The following is a 17,150-nucleotide window of genomic DNA, read 5'->3' on the forward strand; positions in this document are numbered from 1 at the left end:
GTATACAAAACAAACAAACAAAAAAAAAGAACCCCACAAATGTGGTGAGGTCTTAGGAAAAAATCCTATCTCTCTAAGGGGAAAATAAAACACAGGTACTTTCTGAAGGTAACTTTCTCTTTACTTCATCTTAGAAAACAACCCTCTCTGAAAAAATCTCTTTTCATAGCTTCTCAATTGGCTCTACACAGAAACTTCTCTAATTAGTTCACACAGCCAAACTCTGGACAATTATATGTTACATTTTCAGAGTCTATCCCATTCTCATAACACAAGGTAAATCACACTGTTTCTCTTAGGCTAGAAAGGTCACATTGAGCAGCCAGTGAGTAATGCGTGGTCATACACATAGCCTAAATGGTTAGGGTTCCCAGACATAAAATGGCATAATGACACTGGAATTCAAGACTTAACAACAGCAATTAATTAGCTGGACATTAAGTGGTAGGGAATACACACCCAAAGTCCATTGCTGCAGAATTATGTCTACTAAAGTTACTTCAAGCTTTGACCTACTACTACTATGAACTACTAGTCTTAAATATTTTACATTGGTATGGAATTTTTATAGTGATACAAATTTGAGGTTATTTTGCTATACTTTATATATGTTTCCACTCTTGTTTAAGATATTTTTGTATGTTGATACAAATTTGAGATTATTTTTGTTAGAACATACTGTACCTGCATTTCTACTCTCGTTCAAGGTATTGTACCTATACAGCTCATTTAACAATGTAATGTAAATTTTTAGTTCTTGGTAGTTATTATTATAAATTATCTAGGATAATAAATCGAAATTCAAATTAGTAGTTAGTCACATATTATAATAATCAAATGTGTACTTGTGTTAGGTATGTTTTCAAGGTCAAACAGGTATAATTTAGATAGACAGGTAGTGTTCAAACACTTCAGAGATCTAGAGAATATAGCATTTAGGATGTTTTAATAACATAAGGTTCTTTTTATGACAGAGACATGTTTGCTCCTGACAGCATCAATCTACTTCAGAGAAGACAATGGGCATTAAAGAAACACCATATGGAGTTTACTTTCCTTTTTGGGTAAGTTAGGTATCATGGATAAATGAGGATCTGGGAAAACAGGCTGATGGGTGTTTGTTTAGGGAGCAATCACAACAGAAACAGATGACCGCCAGCAGGTTCCCATCCCAAGGATGTCTCCCAATGCTATTTCTCTCAAACCAGGAAGCAAGAGAGGACCTGCTGGGGTTCCTGACCCCAGACCTAGTTCCCCCAGGTCATGTCTGCACCTGTCCCCACCCCCAATGGGCATGGTCAGTGCAACAGGTGCTGGCGGGGTGAATATCTCACTACAATTAGCCACTGGGCAAGAAACTACCTTTGTCTTGACTGCTGACAGCTGCTGTCCAAATAAGACAAGCAGGACACAATAGAAAGTGCTGAAATTTGCTAAGACAAGGCAGAATAATCCTTCAAAACTCCTACTTCACAGAATAGTCTGTCAGATTCTCTAGTCCTGCAGACTGAAGATGGATGCCCAATGTTACAGAGGAACCTTGGGTGACTGTCCAGGCAGCCAGCTGTTCCTGTCATTTCTTAGTCCTGGAAGTTATCTGCTCTGCACTTCCTATTTACCCAGGTAATATTATATCCTTCTCAAGTTTCTGATGGAGTTGAGTACTAGATAGATATACAGTTACCGTTTTCCTTGTTACCAAATTCAGAAAAGAAACTCACAAAAGAAGAATAAAGTGTATAAGTTTGAGAGACAGAAAAGGATAGTTTTGGATTTCAAATAATGCTTAGAATGGAATGGCATAGATAATGGAATATTTTCTCTGAATTTCTCAAATTCAACTAGGGGCACATTTTCTATACACTAGGAGGCTTCCAATGATCCCAACATAGCTATGGCCATGAGAATCCATCTCATGGTGGACAGGGATCTCAGACAGGAATTCTAAGTAATATTGTTTCAGGGAAGAGTCATGGCACTTGGAGCTCACCCTTCCCTCTACATCCCTTCACAGTGCCTCTTGCCCAGCTTAAACAGAAATCATGACAGAATTAAGGCTTAGGGTGGCTACATTGGGAGTTTTATTAAAATCATTTTTCAGGATGGATAGAAGCAATGTGAGTGGAGCAGGGCGCAGTGACCTTGCCCACAGGAGCAAACACACGACTGTTGCATTGGCAGGGATTATGTTCAAAAAGTATTTTGTCACAGTGATGAAGGACTCACCAGTGACAGTGTGACTGCATGGCATTTATTCTACATAGACAATAATTTCAAAGACCATTTTTATGGCTACAATATGTGTTTTACCTAATGGAAGAGTAGAAACTGTGACTGGATCCAAAACATGTTATTAGCGGTGTAGGAAGGGAACAAATGAGACTTTGTTGAGCAGGAACCAAGAGTTCTTTGCTTCCACATCCTCAATTCTTCCTGGATGAGAAATGGCCTCAGCATCTCTTTGTACCATAAAACGTATGACTAAGCAAAGGTCCCAGCTGAAGCATAGATCTTTTTTGCCCTGTTCCAAGAAAGCCCAAATTTACTAACAAATGCCCTTTATGTAACTGACAACAGCTTTTGTAAGTTTCACAGAGCAGGGGAAAGAAAAACACTTCTTATCAAACAACAGTAGGCATCCATGAAAGCCATCTTCCACATGGTACCAGCTCACAGGGACCTACTGCTCTTCCAAGTGCTTCTTGTAGAGCAAGACATCATCCCGGAGGATGTCATGCTCGCAGCTCACCAGAAATGTCTCAGGAAGCTGAACAATGATCTTGTCATCTGCTAGAAGAGGTGAAATTTCTGTACTCCAAGTATGTTTGGATTCTAGATAGGCAACCTCACAAATAGGTTCAACAATCTCTAGTTGTAGATCTTGGCTCTAGAATCTTCTGGGTATGTTGTCATAGCTGAGCCATTTCCTGTATTTCTTCCCCTTGTCCAGAGGTATAACAGCACCTGCCAACATGGTGTCTTTCCAAGAGATGTCAATGGCCAGGTGTTTACACAAACACATAAACAACATGTCTCTTGTAAGGAATGGCACATTTTTGCTCTGCTGATGTAAAGATAACTAAAAATTGATAAAATTCATTAGTGGATAAATTAGGATTTGAGATGGATCTAGGGTAGATTGTAAATGCTGGTTAAGACATGCATGATAGTGGTTACAGTCTAACTTTCAATACTCTCTCCACAAAGAACTACCCAGAATGAATCTACCCCAAAGGATTCCGGGTTCTTCAGGAAGTAGACGGAAGCATTCAGGCAATCATTGGAAAGAAAAGGATGATGGTAGCCAAGAAACTTGTGGTACTTAAGGAGGAAAGAGGAAACACTGTGAGCTTCTTTACAAAGGGGTCACTAGAGGCCATTTCAATCATCATCCTCTACCCTCAAAAGGGACCAAACCTGACTCCATCCCTAGAATGATTCTAACAAGTTTTCCTTCACTTTTCCTTCATGGACTTGAGGGACCCTGAGGATCAGGGAGGCTGGGATGGTCCATTTCCACATACACTGTGCTTCCCATAGATGAGTACAGCCTGCACAGAATCCACCAAGTTCAATCACGTTGTCTTAGAAAACAGAGCAACCAGCACAGACGCAGGAAAGGCTGCTGGAACTCTTCTGGCCCCCCCTCTTCCTGGACTCACCTTTCCCTGATGTGCTGGGCACAGGGTGAACATTGTTAAAACCATTCCTACGTTGGAAACAGAAGGAAACACCCATACCTAAACACTGAGTCGAACTAGAATCCAGATGCAGACTGAGAGGACAAGACCGGGTTGCGGAAACACATAGAGACAGCTGACCTGAACAAGGAGGAGCTGACGGGCCCCCAGACTGATAGCTGGGAATCCAGCATGGGACTCTCAGGCCCCCCCTGAATATGGGTCTCAGCCAGAAGGACTGAGCAGTCTAAGGGACCTCAGACAGTGGAACCAGGATGTATCCCTGGTGCACAAAAGGACCTTGTGAACACATCCCCCATGGAGGGATAACTGCCTTAACCTAGAGACAGGAGAGAAGAAGTCCTAGTCTCTACTTCAAATGACCTGACAGATCTACATGACCCCACCTGGATGGCATTGCCCTACATGTAGAATTGGGGTGGGAGGATGGGAGGGGAGGGTAGTCAGGGTGCATGTGAGGGGGCAGAGCAGAGAGGGTAAAAGGGATGGAGGGAGGAAGAGGGAACTGGGATTGACATGTGAAATAATAAATTAATTAAAAAATAAATAAAATAAAGTGTAAGCTATAAAAAAAAAAGAACATCCCTAAACACACTTTAAGTCGACACCAATGCATTCATTCTAACATTTATTTTCCTGTGATTAAGCATACGTGTTAGATTAGGCAATTGGACTCCTTAATGGGGACCTCTTAAATACCTGCCTGAGCCTGATCTGAGAAAATGACTTTTGGTTAAGCAACCAGCTACTTATAACAGCACTGGCTACTTTGAACACCATACAAACACTGAAGAAGCTGCACAACAATTGTGACCACTTGCCACAAAGTAAAACCCTAGCTCTTGAAGTTGCATCCCTGGCCAAAAGTGTTCCAACCAATTTGAAATATATTTTCCATGCAACGTGAGGCCAAAGAACAGGAATTTTCCAGGACATCTACCTAGCAGAGGGACTCTGGCCTGGTACAGAAGGGACAACGTAAATAAACACAGTTGTATAGGAAGAGCTGCTGACACTGGAGTATACTCTGTTTTCTGATTAGATTTGCAAGCTGTTGTGTTAACTTTGTGAGCCAGCTGGAAGGCATCTTTCTGTGTTGGCCACTGCCTGGGTTTGCAACATTTGACGCAATAAAAAGCCTCTCACCAGAGGTTATTTCCTACTTGCTTTCGTAGACCAAACTTAGCAGGTTACAGCCCAGGCTGCAAAACCACACGGAAGAGCTGAGCCATGACAGTGGTGGAGCCACAAGAACCACTGATGGCTTCATAATGACGACTGGTACTAGGAAGAACCTGGAAGCCTTGAAAAGAGCGGTAGCAGGGTCACAGGAATTATCCACCGGCCATCACAGGTGCAGAGTTGAAGCCTCAGCAATGGCAGTGATGAGTAACAGAGAAGAAGTTCAGGCAAAAGAGGTTGAATCCAACAGCACACAGACAGTAAGGCAGACAGAGGTGACATTATCTATAAGAGAAACAAAAGCAAGAGAAATAGCGCCTATAGTTTTAAAAGGCTAAGGGGGTAGAAACTGGGTCAGGAACTACAAACAAGCTATTCTCAAGACCTGGGGGGTTCTGAACTCCTAGACCTACCACAGGAAGTGCGCATACAAAAGACGCCAAGGTCAGGGCTCCTTTCCATGACCTAAAGTAACCCAGCCCATTCTTAAGCATATATTAGTCACCAATTGTCTCAGGCCACTCACTGCACCATCAGCACCACTGAGCCTGTGTCACTGGCCAAGAGGCTGCCCAGGCTATGGTAATAGTCTGCAAGAGAAGACCCAGTGTTGACAAGGACCAAACACTTTCCACCACAGCCCTGGGACATCAGCTACCACGGTGGATCCAGAGAGGACATCAGAAAAGTTCAGAAAAGGGCAGTGCCTACAGCAGGTGAAGGGCATGAAGAGGCACAAGAGACAAGACTGGAGAGCGTATGAGAGAGGCTACAATGCAGCAGTGACAAGATCTAAAGTGTATTTTGGGGTCCATTCTGGAGAGAAAAGAAGACTGAAGGCAAAGATGAGAAGCAGGGCCAGAACACTGTTTTGGGTTCAGCAGTGAGGAAGTGAATGGATTCTCTCCACTATGTGCCAGCCACGCCATGGAAAGCGTGTGGATTTGAGAGTGCTGCGAAAAGGCAGAAATGGCCAGTGCTATGAATGAAGAGCAAGGGAAGAATCATATCCAGTTCCAGGACAGCCCTACTCTGACATGCTGCCCCTATCTAGACTTAGACCAACATAGAAACTAGTGTTATATAAGCTACAACTCATTGACTGGAATGAGCCCAAGGCTCTGTACCCATCTTCTCTTTAGGAAGCTCCAACTTCTGCTTCCGTTAACTTCCTCCCAACAAGTCCCCATGAGAATATGTGCCAGATCACACCTTTGGTGAAGACCTCCCTCCCCACCTCAAATGAAACCTCCTTACCCAGGATTCCAAACATTGCACCTCCTCCATGATAGAAGATGATGCCTCGCCGGGGTTGGGAAGACACTTCCTTGGGCTTCAGCAGCCTCACAGGGATTGTCCCAAAATGCATGTCAGTCACCAACACGTTGGGATCCTTCTTTATCGCCATTAGGCCTTGGAGAAACTGTACAAATCTGGGCATGGCACAAATTCTCAGCTTCTCTAGTATGCTCCCCTGTAGTAGGTAAAGGATGGGAAGTGAGGCATGAGAGGGTGTGGCGGGTGAGTAGCAGCTGAAGCCACTTAGCATTGCTCAGGTGTGTGCACCATTTCTCACCTGCTTACTCCATGTGTGAAGGGGTCATGGGGACAGAACGCACTGTGTATTCTTTTCATATAGGGGACCTGTTCAAAAAGTGTTCCTACAGTGTCCTGAACAAATAATTATGTTGCTGTAATTGAAGTTTTGTCCTCCCCTCCATCAAAATTCACATTCAAATTCCATTGCCAGTGTTAAGAGGTCAGCATTTAAGTGGCGATGATGTGGTGCCCTCTTAAGTTAATTAAGCCCTTTATGAGGTGACTGTGATGAGGATCTTCCTAATAGGCTCATGGGGAGGGAGGGAGGCCACATGGTCTTTCTGTCCTATGAGCTTAGGCATGCCTTCCCTTTCTACTAACAGGTGACATAAGATGACTTATTGCTGGAACCATTGCTCTAGGGCTTCCAAAACTCCAAGAATGGGTACAGCCATTCCCCCTTGCTCTGGGTTAAACCAAACTGCTTGGTGTGTTCACAGAAGTTCAACAGAGGTGAAAAATATGGACAGACACCCCATGCAGGAAACTCAATACGAGACTATCAGATAATTGAGATAATAGGTAGCATATTTTTTCATACTATTATACCTTTTTAATGCATATTTTTTAGTGTTTCTTTGGACTCTGGATCCCAAGGCCAATTTGTATTTTCTTGAAACCATCAACCCCACAGGTGGCTTCATACTCCCATTATTTGTCATGGGATGGTGACCCAGGAATATACTTTATTACCATATCCATATGCTGTAAAAAAAAATCATTGGATAGATAATGGACCACCACTCTGTTAGTGTTCTATAAATTTAGAATTAACTTAAATGGAATACAGGACCAGCTCAGGATGGAGGATGAGAAATTTATCCAACAAGTTAAAACAACCAGGAATACCTGTAAAATTCTTGGGAGTGTTAGGGTCCAATAAGACATGCATGCTACCTGAAAAAGTAATTTAGAAAATCCTAGAACACCTGGTGTCTGCAAATGCAAAAGACATGCAGGTATTCTTAGATTCCTTGGGTGTTGGCAGATTTTCACACTCCAACTTGCCCAAGGTTCCTACCCGCTGTACAATTTGGTTAAGAGAATGACCATATAGAACTCAGACAAAAAGGCACAAGGGACATTTAATGAGGCTAAGATCATCTTTTTCTGAAGCCTTAGACACGGTAGGACAAGCTAAACACATGGGTGCACTTGTACCCTAGTAGGGACAACAGATGTTGATGGGGCATGTAAATGAGTCAACCTGACCCGTGAGAGACTAGTAGGTACACTGCGTAGAACCTGTGCATTTCAGGGAAGGATGAAAATATGTCTGGGTAGACACCACTACAGGCTTCTTGGCAGAATCTCCATGTAAGAAAGGAACAATCAAAGCCACTATCAAGCATCTGCTACAACACAATGGTATATGTAGGCACTCATAGAGAAGTGATGGTGACAGGAGTAGCCACAAACTGATGTGACACATCTGCCACCATACAGTCTGACTGGGTCTGGGTTACTTTTTTAATGGGTTATTAGAACAAGAATTAAAGAGCTTAAGCAGGGGTGGGTGAAAAGGGCACTCCCAGAGGCCATAGTTTGTTAAATGAAAACCACAGGTGCCACAGAGGGGTTTCCTCCCTACAAGTTGTTGTCCAGGGGGACATCTGAGCCCCCATAAAACATAAAGGCTCTTGCCACTGCAGTTAGATACTTGCCAGGACATAATGGTAAGACTATTGCTAATGACACCATGTGGCCTGGTTACATACAGTACAGAGAGAAATAAACCTGAGACAGAGGTGGGAGTTTTCTTCTTACTGGCTGTCTTTCATAGTGCCAGAAGGTGCTGTGTGGGCTGCTGGAGGAGAACTGTAACAGAAAGCCCTGATCAGCTATGGTCTCTGCATGCTATAGTGCTAAATGCCAGGCAAGGTGTATCTGCTTGTGAAATAGTGACATGACAATTGTGGGACAATCAGCAGCTTTCCATTGCATGTATTAGAGACTTAATGTCTGGTACTGTAAGCCAAGATAAAATGCAATGGCTAGGGAAGCTGTAGCAATCAGAGGAAAGTCCCGATAGTGTGTGCTTAATGTATATGAGGACCTTAGTGATTGCCTTCTGAACATCTGTGCATAAGCCCAACAATCGCTGTTGCTGTTGCCCTCAGAATTCCTTTTGCAATTGATGTTGTCCACAGAGGACCAAAAATCACCAACAAAACTCGTAAGAAACTCCTAAGAATTAGTGACTACTGATGTGGAACGGGGCACTCTGATGTGGCATGGGTACTCTGAACAGAGGTGCAGAATTGAGGTTCCCAGACCTGTTAAGAAGAAAAAGCCTCCAAAGGACTCAAATATCGGAGATCAGAGGCCGTGTTCTTGAGAAAGACAACCTCTACCTCCATATTGTACTGGTGGCTGCTTTTCCTTAGAAGGTGTCAGTGTACTGCCCAGACACTCTTAAAGTCACTGACGACACCATTGCAAGTGTGCAGTTATGTAGGTGTCTCCCTTCCATTGAGCCAGAGGTCTATGGGGAGAAGAGCCCCATGCACGCCATTCCACCTTGTTCTCCACATCTGCAATAAATAATAATTGGTTGTTCAGGAATTTTGAAGAATGCTAAGTCATACAGGAAACTTTCAAAGAACGAATAAGTATTCGAATAAGGCTAAGCTTCTCATTTGAGGACCATGGAATGTCTCCAGGCTATTTTTTTCTCCTACATAAACATTTTCTCTCCCCTTTTTCTGTTTTGGGCTGTGTGAACATCAACTACTTGGATCTCTTCGTGCTCAGCATCCCCAAAGACATCATGGCTGGGTTCTCTGGCCTGGAGAGATCAGGCAGGGTCTCACACATAGAACATGTCCTGCAGAGCCAACAGTACACTCCACATCTACTGTGAGCATATGGAGCAAGCCAGCATCAGCAGGTGCTTAGCTTAGGGATTGCTGTGAAAGTATAACAGTGACATTAGTATGATCCACATGTTTCTGTGTCTTTGGGAGCACAAAGGCCTCATTTGTAGTGTCAAAAGCCCAAATTAGCATGTGACCCTCAAACTTGCTTACTTCTCTAAAGTAGTCCATGGTTTGTGCTAGGAAACCTTCACAGGAAATGAACATTTATTTGTATACTTTTCAGACCCTATGAAGCCTTATCAAAATGTCACATAATGCTTTCACCATCATGGCCATTAAGAGCAATTACTTCATTTCAGCCAAGGATGCTGAGGCCCAGAGAACTTAGCCAAAAGCTCTTGACCCAGTATAAACACAACAGCAATGCCTGGCTGTGCACTTGTCAACTCTACCCTCTGCACCTCCTCCTCAGCTGACCTTTGAGGTAAACACTGTGAAATAGCTGGCAACTACCAGGTTTACAGTCAGAATTTCAACATCAAAGACACATTCAAATTGCCTACTTCTCATATTGGGCCAAAAAATCCTTCATACTTCCGCTGTAACTATCGTCACGATCTGATCTCTGTCCTCAATATCCAGCCCAGAAGGCCAGCACAGAGAATCACTGTCTGTGCACCCAAGCTAAAGGGCTGGGTGAATCCATTACATTGATGTAATCAAACAGGTCTGACCTGTTCAGGACAAAGCCTAGTAAGGTAATCTCTGACCTCAGGGTCTCCAGTGCATGTAAAGAATCACCTGGACACAGGAACATGGAAAAAGTGGTGAGGGGTGGTGTCTGGGTGCAGTTTTGGATCTATCAGGCATTACAGGATAGCATCTTTGTCTGAAATTATTTTCATAGTCTTTGGAAAATAACTAATACACAAGATGAGTGATACAACCTATAATTTTATCCTTCAGTTGATGGAAGTAAGGGATGGCCAGTTTGATGATAAGGCCAGTCTAGCCTCCACTGTAATATTCTTTCTCAACAAGAAATAAAATAAAACCAGAAAGTGGGAGAGAAGAGAAAAGAAGGATGGAGAGAGAAAGCAAGGGAAAGGAGGAAAAAACCAAGAACAGACGAAGGGAAGGAAAAGAGATGGGGAATGTGAGGCTTGGGAGACAATAGACGTGATGGGAGATGTCATTCTGTAAATATGTTTCTCTTACTGGTTAATGAATAAAGCACTGTTGGCCAATAGGAAAGCAAGATAGGCAGGACTAGAAGATGAGGAGAAGAGAGAAAGGAGTAGGGAGGAGTTCTAAGATGGAGGACGGAGAGAGAATGCCAGCCTCTCTCTCCAGTAAAATAAGACCATGTGGAATACTTAGATTACTAGAAACCGGTTAATATTTAAGAAAGAGCTAGCCAATAAGAAACTAGTAACTGGCCAACAGAATTATATCTAATACAGAGTCTCTATGTGTTAATTGGGACTGGTGAGGCGGTGGGACCAAACCGGCAGGGAAAAAAACTACTCATAACAAAATGGCGTTCAACATGGACCGAAGAACTTTCACTTAAAACTTAACAAAAGCTTAAAAAATGGTTTTAGAAACAAAAGAACAGAGACAAGCAAGGCTTCTTGATAGCAGCATTTTCCTCGGTTGGACTCAGTTTTGCTAGAGACAAGCAGAGACTTGTGCAGCTCCTTTAAGGGTGGTTTCCTGATTCAGCATAAGCGGCAAAAAACTGCAAGGCTTTTAAAGAGCTCTGCTAACAACTGAATGGTGTGTACCAGAGCTGGCAATAGCAGTGACCACATCTCCAAGCCAGCAGCAAGCTTCTGAATGGCAGCATAGACCAAGGCAGTGAGCACAGCTTTCAGTTCTGGCGGTAAAGGTACCCACCACCATCTTGGATAGACCACAGCTAACACAGCTGTGGCTTTTATTTTAGCAATGTTGTTTTTTGCCAGATAAAAGACTCGTGGACAGAAAAAGATAAAGATTTACATTAAAGACAGATTCAGATTAAGAAAAACCACTAAAGATTTACAGTGTGTTTTAAAATAAAATGGGTTTTAAAAGACAGAGAAGAGCTAGGTGTGATGGCACACGCCTTTAATTCCAGCACTCAGGAGGCAGAGGCGAGCACATCTCTGTGATTTCAAATTAAACCTGGTATACAGAGTCAATTCCAGGACAGATAAAAGTTGCACAGAGAAACCCTGTCTCAAAAAATGAAAAAATAGAAGTAGAAGAAATAGAGTAATAAAAAAAGCCACGTAAAGATGGAGAGAATCTGGATATTGTACAGTATTATATTGTCTTTGTATCATTTGACTGCTGAGGAAATAACTGTTAAAAGAAATGCTGCTGGACTAATTCAATTTATATATTTTTAAAATGCTTTGACTTCAAAATTTAAGTCCAAGGACAAGTTACTGGGGAAAAGGATTTCTAATTTTGTTTCCACAGAAAATGAAAATCTGTGAATTCCTTCTAGACTAATGTGGTTTGAGCAAGCCAGACCCCTTGAAACAGCGCCCCAGGTGATCCAACATTCAAAAAAGTTGGGACAAGGCAGCCTTACATACCACAGCCAAGATTTCTGTATCTTTGTAGGATCCCCATGACAGCGTCCCTACCAACAGGAAGCAGTTTGGAAAGAACAAAGCCTAAATTCCCAAATATTGTCTATAAATGTTTGTTTTCATTTAAATGGTTTGGTTATAAATGGTTAATGATCACAACCAATCTATTTAAAGTTAAAAAGAGGATTATTGTGTAGATATGAATACTTTGTTTTTGAATGGATTTTCATTTATTGATACAAATTTAAAGTCAATTTTGTGATATGTATATTTCTCCTCTTGTTTAGGCATTGTGCTTATATAGCTCATTTAGAAATGTAATGTATAGTTGAGTACAGAATAGATAATTACCTATGATAGTCAAAACTTAGAGTTAAGTTAGTTAGGTTTTCAAAATGTATTTGAGATGGATAAATATTCTTCAAACCTTTCAAAGACCTACAGAATACGGCATTTAAAATGGTTTAGGGTTTTTCTTGATAGAGAGACATAATTGCTCCTGGCAACACCACTTGTGTCAGAAAGGAAGATGGACATTAAAGAAACATGTTATGGAGTTTGCTTCCAATATGGCAAGACTAGCCATTTGGACAAGATACTGCTCTTGTCTGGACTTTTGACTTTATGCTGTGTAAACTGGGTATGCAGGACCCACAGGAAAGTGACTGCTGATACAAGATGGACATTGCTATAGAGTTCCTGCTTCATGGAAGAGTCTGCCCAACAATCTGCATGACACAGAGAAAAATGACTGACAAAATACCACTGCAGACAGACAGTTTAACGTTTCCTGCTTTGCTGAAGAGTCTGCCAGACACACTATGGCCTATGGGCTGAAGATGGAACATTACAGAAGAACTTCAGGTGACTGACCAGGCAAGTTGTCTCTGTCATTTCTAGAGTTTATATATTATCCTTCTGTGGTCTTTGATGGAGTTGAAGACAGATAGTTATGGTTATAGTTTTTCTTAGTTAGGATAAAAGATAAGTTACATATAAGACTTTAGACTCATACAGATAGGATAGATGATAGAATATTTTCTTTAAATATTACTAAATGTTAATGGACTAAATATTGTTAACTGTGATTCTTATTTGATAACTGTTGTGTGATATATTTTGATATGCTAAAGTTAAAACCCTTCTTTTTATTTTAGACAGAAAAGAGGAGATGATGGGAGATGACATTCTGTAAATGTTTGTCTTATTGGTTAATGAATAAAGCACTGTTGGCCAATAGGAAAGCAAGATAGGCGGGATTAGGAGATGAGGGGGAGAGAGGAAGGAGTTGAGAGGAGATCCAAGATGGAGGACAGAGAGAGAAGAATGCCAGCCCCTCTCTCCAGTAAGATGAGACCACGGGAAGTCCTTAGATTAATAGAAATTGGTTAATAATTAAGACAGAGCTAGCCGATAAGAAACTAGTACCTGGCCAACAGCATTATATCAAATACAGAGTCTCTGTGTGTTAATTGGGGCTGGCACAGCAGGGGGCCCAGGCCAGTGGCAGGAAAAACCCACACATAACATAGATGCCTCCCACTCAGCCTTATGAGAGCCTAGAGAGAGAAGTAAAAGGAGAATAGTAAGGTTCAAAGAACTCCCCCAGTGCTGGGGCCAAGGAAAACCTCACCAAAGTTATCAGGTCTGCACAATGCAATGCATAAACCTGAACTTGGCCAGATACTTCAGGGTGGAGGGAATTTCTGCAGTGAGAAAGTGCTGAATAGCAACCCATGCAAAGACTAGTGCTGGTAGCAGCAGCCATAGGACTGCCATGACCCAGATGCTAAAGGTATGTCTGGCACGGTGACCTGACCTGTTTCTCATTAATCCACATAAGCCAGCCAATGAGAAGCAGAGAAATCTCCTCCAAAAAGGGAAAAAAGACTGAAAAATCCCTCCTACCCTCCAAGGAGAAAGTGAGAATGGGGCTTCCAGAAAACTCAAGTTTAGGTTCTCACTAGCATCCCAGCAAAAAGAGGCCTGACAAGGTTGCATAGGGCTAAAGGCCTGACACTTAAACTGTACAAATGGCATGTACTTCCTACACAAAAGAGCATGGGTCTAAGTGAGCAAGTCACTTCCCAACCCAACTCTGTGCTTTACTGCCCTCTAAATGTTTGTTGACACAACATAGAATGCAGAGATCTGAGGAGACTCTTCTCTTTACAATCATTTGTTAACGGTCAGCAAGATGATCAGCAGGTAAGTTAAAGCACTTGACAATGAATCTGAAACCTGAGTTTGATCCCAAGACGCACATAGTAGAAGGAGAACACTGAATCCCCCATGTTGTCCTCTGACCTCCATACATGTGCTGTGGTAAGCAAACATACACACACACACTCACACACACACACACACACACACACACACACACACACACACAGTTTACTTTTGAAGTAAAACAACGACAACCAGCATCTGGGCTGGCAGGATGACTTACCAGGCCAGTGCCCTTGCCACACAAGCATGATGAACTCAGATCAGTCCTCAGGATCCACATTATAAGTGTGATACAACAGTATACATCTGCAATGCCAACAATACTACTGTGCAATGGGAGGCAGAGTCAGGAGAATCACTCAGAACACCACAGTCTACACAGCAATGGGAAGAATAACAAGAAAGAGCCTGTGTGCAGACAGAAGGTGAGAACCAGCTCTGGAAAGATGCCTTTGATTTCCACATTCACACTGTGACACATGACTGTTCACACTCACATATATGCATCACACATACGACTAATATTAAAAAGAGAAACGGGTTCCCTTGCTGCCTTTGAAAATCACACCTCGCCGTCAAAAAACAGACAAATATCTTCAACGAGGGAGAGGAAAGCTATTTCAGAGAAAATTAACTAGGAAACAAAATTGTCTATTCTAACAAAAATAGATTTTAAAGAAAAACTATTCATAAGAGGTAAAGAAGGACACTTCTTAATTAAGGCAACAATCCATCAATAGAAAATTACAAATCTGACCGAATCCCCTAGAAGGACCTGGAGGCAGAACAAAGCACCCAGCATTGGCTGTCACTCCTGCCCTGCCCCTCCACCCTCTGGTAGAGAGGTGAGTACTGAGGGCGCCTTCAGCTGCCTACCTCTCCCTCTTCGAGTCCCCTAACCTTTCCTGCCACCAAATCCCTCAGAGGGACCTGGAGGCAGAACAAAGTATCCAGCATTGACTGCCATTTCTGTCTTGCCACTGTGCACCCCATAATAGAGGAGAGGATAGAGCCTTGAACCCATACCCACCAGGAGAGGGAGAGACCCCACCTGTACCCACTAGAAGAAGAGATGTGAAAACAACAGTATAAGAACACATATAACAACAGAAAGACTTATATTACACTACCAGAGTCTAGGGATTCTACTCCAGCAAGATATGAACATCCAAACACAGATGAATCAGAAGAGAATGACCTTAAAAAAAACTTCATGAAAATAATAGAGACCCTCAAAGAGGATATGAGAAAATCCCTTAAAGAAATGGAAGGAAAAAACAAACCAAAAAGATGTAAGAAATCAATGAATCTCTTAAAGAAAGCAAGGAAAGCCAAGAAAAAACTAACAAACAGATGAAGGAAACAATCCAAACAGTTCAAAACCTGAAAAATGAAATAGAGACAATAAAGAAAACACAAACTGAGGGAATGCTGAAAATAGAAAAGCCGGGTAAATGATCAGGAACTATAGATGCAAGCATAATCAACAGAATACAAGAGATGGAAAAGAAAATCTCAGGCACTAAAGATAAACTAGAGGAAATACATTCATTGACCAAAGAAAATCTTAAATCCAACAAATCCTTAATGCAAAATATCCAGGAAATGTGGGACACCTTGAAAAGACCAAGCTTAAAAATAATAGGTATAGCAGAAGGTGAAGAAGCCCAGGTTAAAGGTGCAGAAAACATATTCAACAAAATCATAGAAGAAAGTTTTCCCAACCTGAAGAAGGACATGCCTATGAAAGTACAAGAAGCTTACTAAACACCAAACAGACTGGAACAAGAAAGAGAGAGAGAGAGAGAGAGAGAGAGAGAGAGAGAGAGAGAGAGAGAGAGAGAAAGCAAGCAAGCAGTCCCCTAGCCACATAATAATCAAAACACCAAACATACAGAATAAAGAAAGAATATTAAGAGCAGTTAAAGAAAAAGGCCAAGTAATATATAAAGGCAGAGTTATCAGAATTACACTTGACTTCTCCATGGAAACTCTGAAAGCCAGCGGGTCCTGTATAGATGTTCTACAAACACTAAACATGCCAGCCCAGACTACTATACCCAGAAAAACTCTTAATCTCTATAGATGGAGAAAACAAGACATTCCATGACAAAACCAGATTTAAACAATACATATCCACAAATCCAGCCCTACACAAAGTTCTGGAAGGAAAACTCCAATCCAAGGACGTTAACTACATTCACAAAAATATAGGCAATAGATAATCACACTTTACCAGAAAACAAAAGAAAAGACAGGGTAAACTACTCCCAATACCACCATTACCACCAAATCCAAAACAAAATGAATTATCAATGGGCCTTACTTTCCCACAACATTAATGGTCTTAACTTGCCTATAAAAATCACAGACTAACAGAATGGATACGAAGACAGAATACATCCTTCTGCTGCATACAAGAAACACACTTCAACTTAAAAGACAGACGCTACCTCAGAGTAAAGGGTTGGGAAAAGATTTTCCAATCAAATGAACCGAAGAAACAATCTGGTGTAGCTATCCTAATAAATAACAAATTAAACTTCAAATTAAAATCAATCAAAACAGATGAAGAAGGTCATTTCAAATTCCTCACAGGAAAAATCCATCAGGACGAGGTCGCAATTCCGAACATCTATGCATCAAATACAAAGGCACCCATTTTTGTAAAAGAAACATTACTAAAACTCAGATCTCACATGAAACCTCACACTTATAGTGGGAGACTTCAACAGCCCACTCACACCAGCAGACAGAAATTAACAAAGAAACAAAAGAACTAATAGAAGTTATGACCCAATTGGGTTTAACAGACATCTATAGAACATTCCATCCAAACACGCACACACACACACACACACACACACACACACACACACACACACACACTATATACCTTCTTCTCAGCTCCACATGGAACCTTCTCAAAAAATTGACCACATACTTAGCAACATAGCAAACCTCAACAGATATAAAATAATTGGAATAACCCCCTGTATCTTATCAGATCACCATGCGTTGAAGTCAGAATTCAA

The 17,150-nt window shown here is 41.7% G+C and overlaps 1 pseudogene; it reads right to left on the reverse strand.

The window, feature by feature from the left end:
- Positions 1 to 2,545: 2,545 nt before the first annotated feature.
- LOC127213242 (arylacetamide deacetylase-like 4) lies at positions 2,546 to 13,665 on the reverse strand (annotated as a pseudogene).
- Positions 13,666 to 17,150: the final 3,485 nt, after the last annotated feature.

The sequence above is a fragment of the Phodopus roborovskii genome, unplaced genomic scaffold, assembly GCF_943737965.1.
Source record: "Phodopus roborovskii unplaced genomic scaffold, PHOROB, whole genome shotgun sequence".
Lineage (NCBI taxonomy): Eukaryota > Metazoa > Chordata > Mammalia > Rodentia > Cricetidae > Phodopus > Phodopus roborovskii.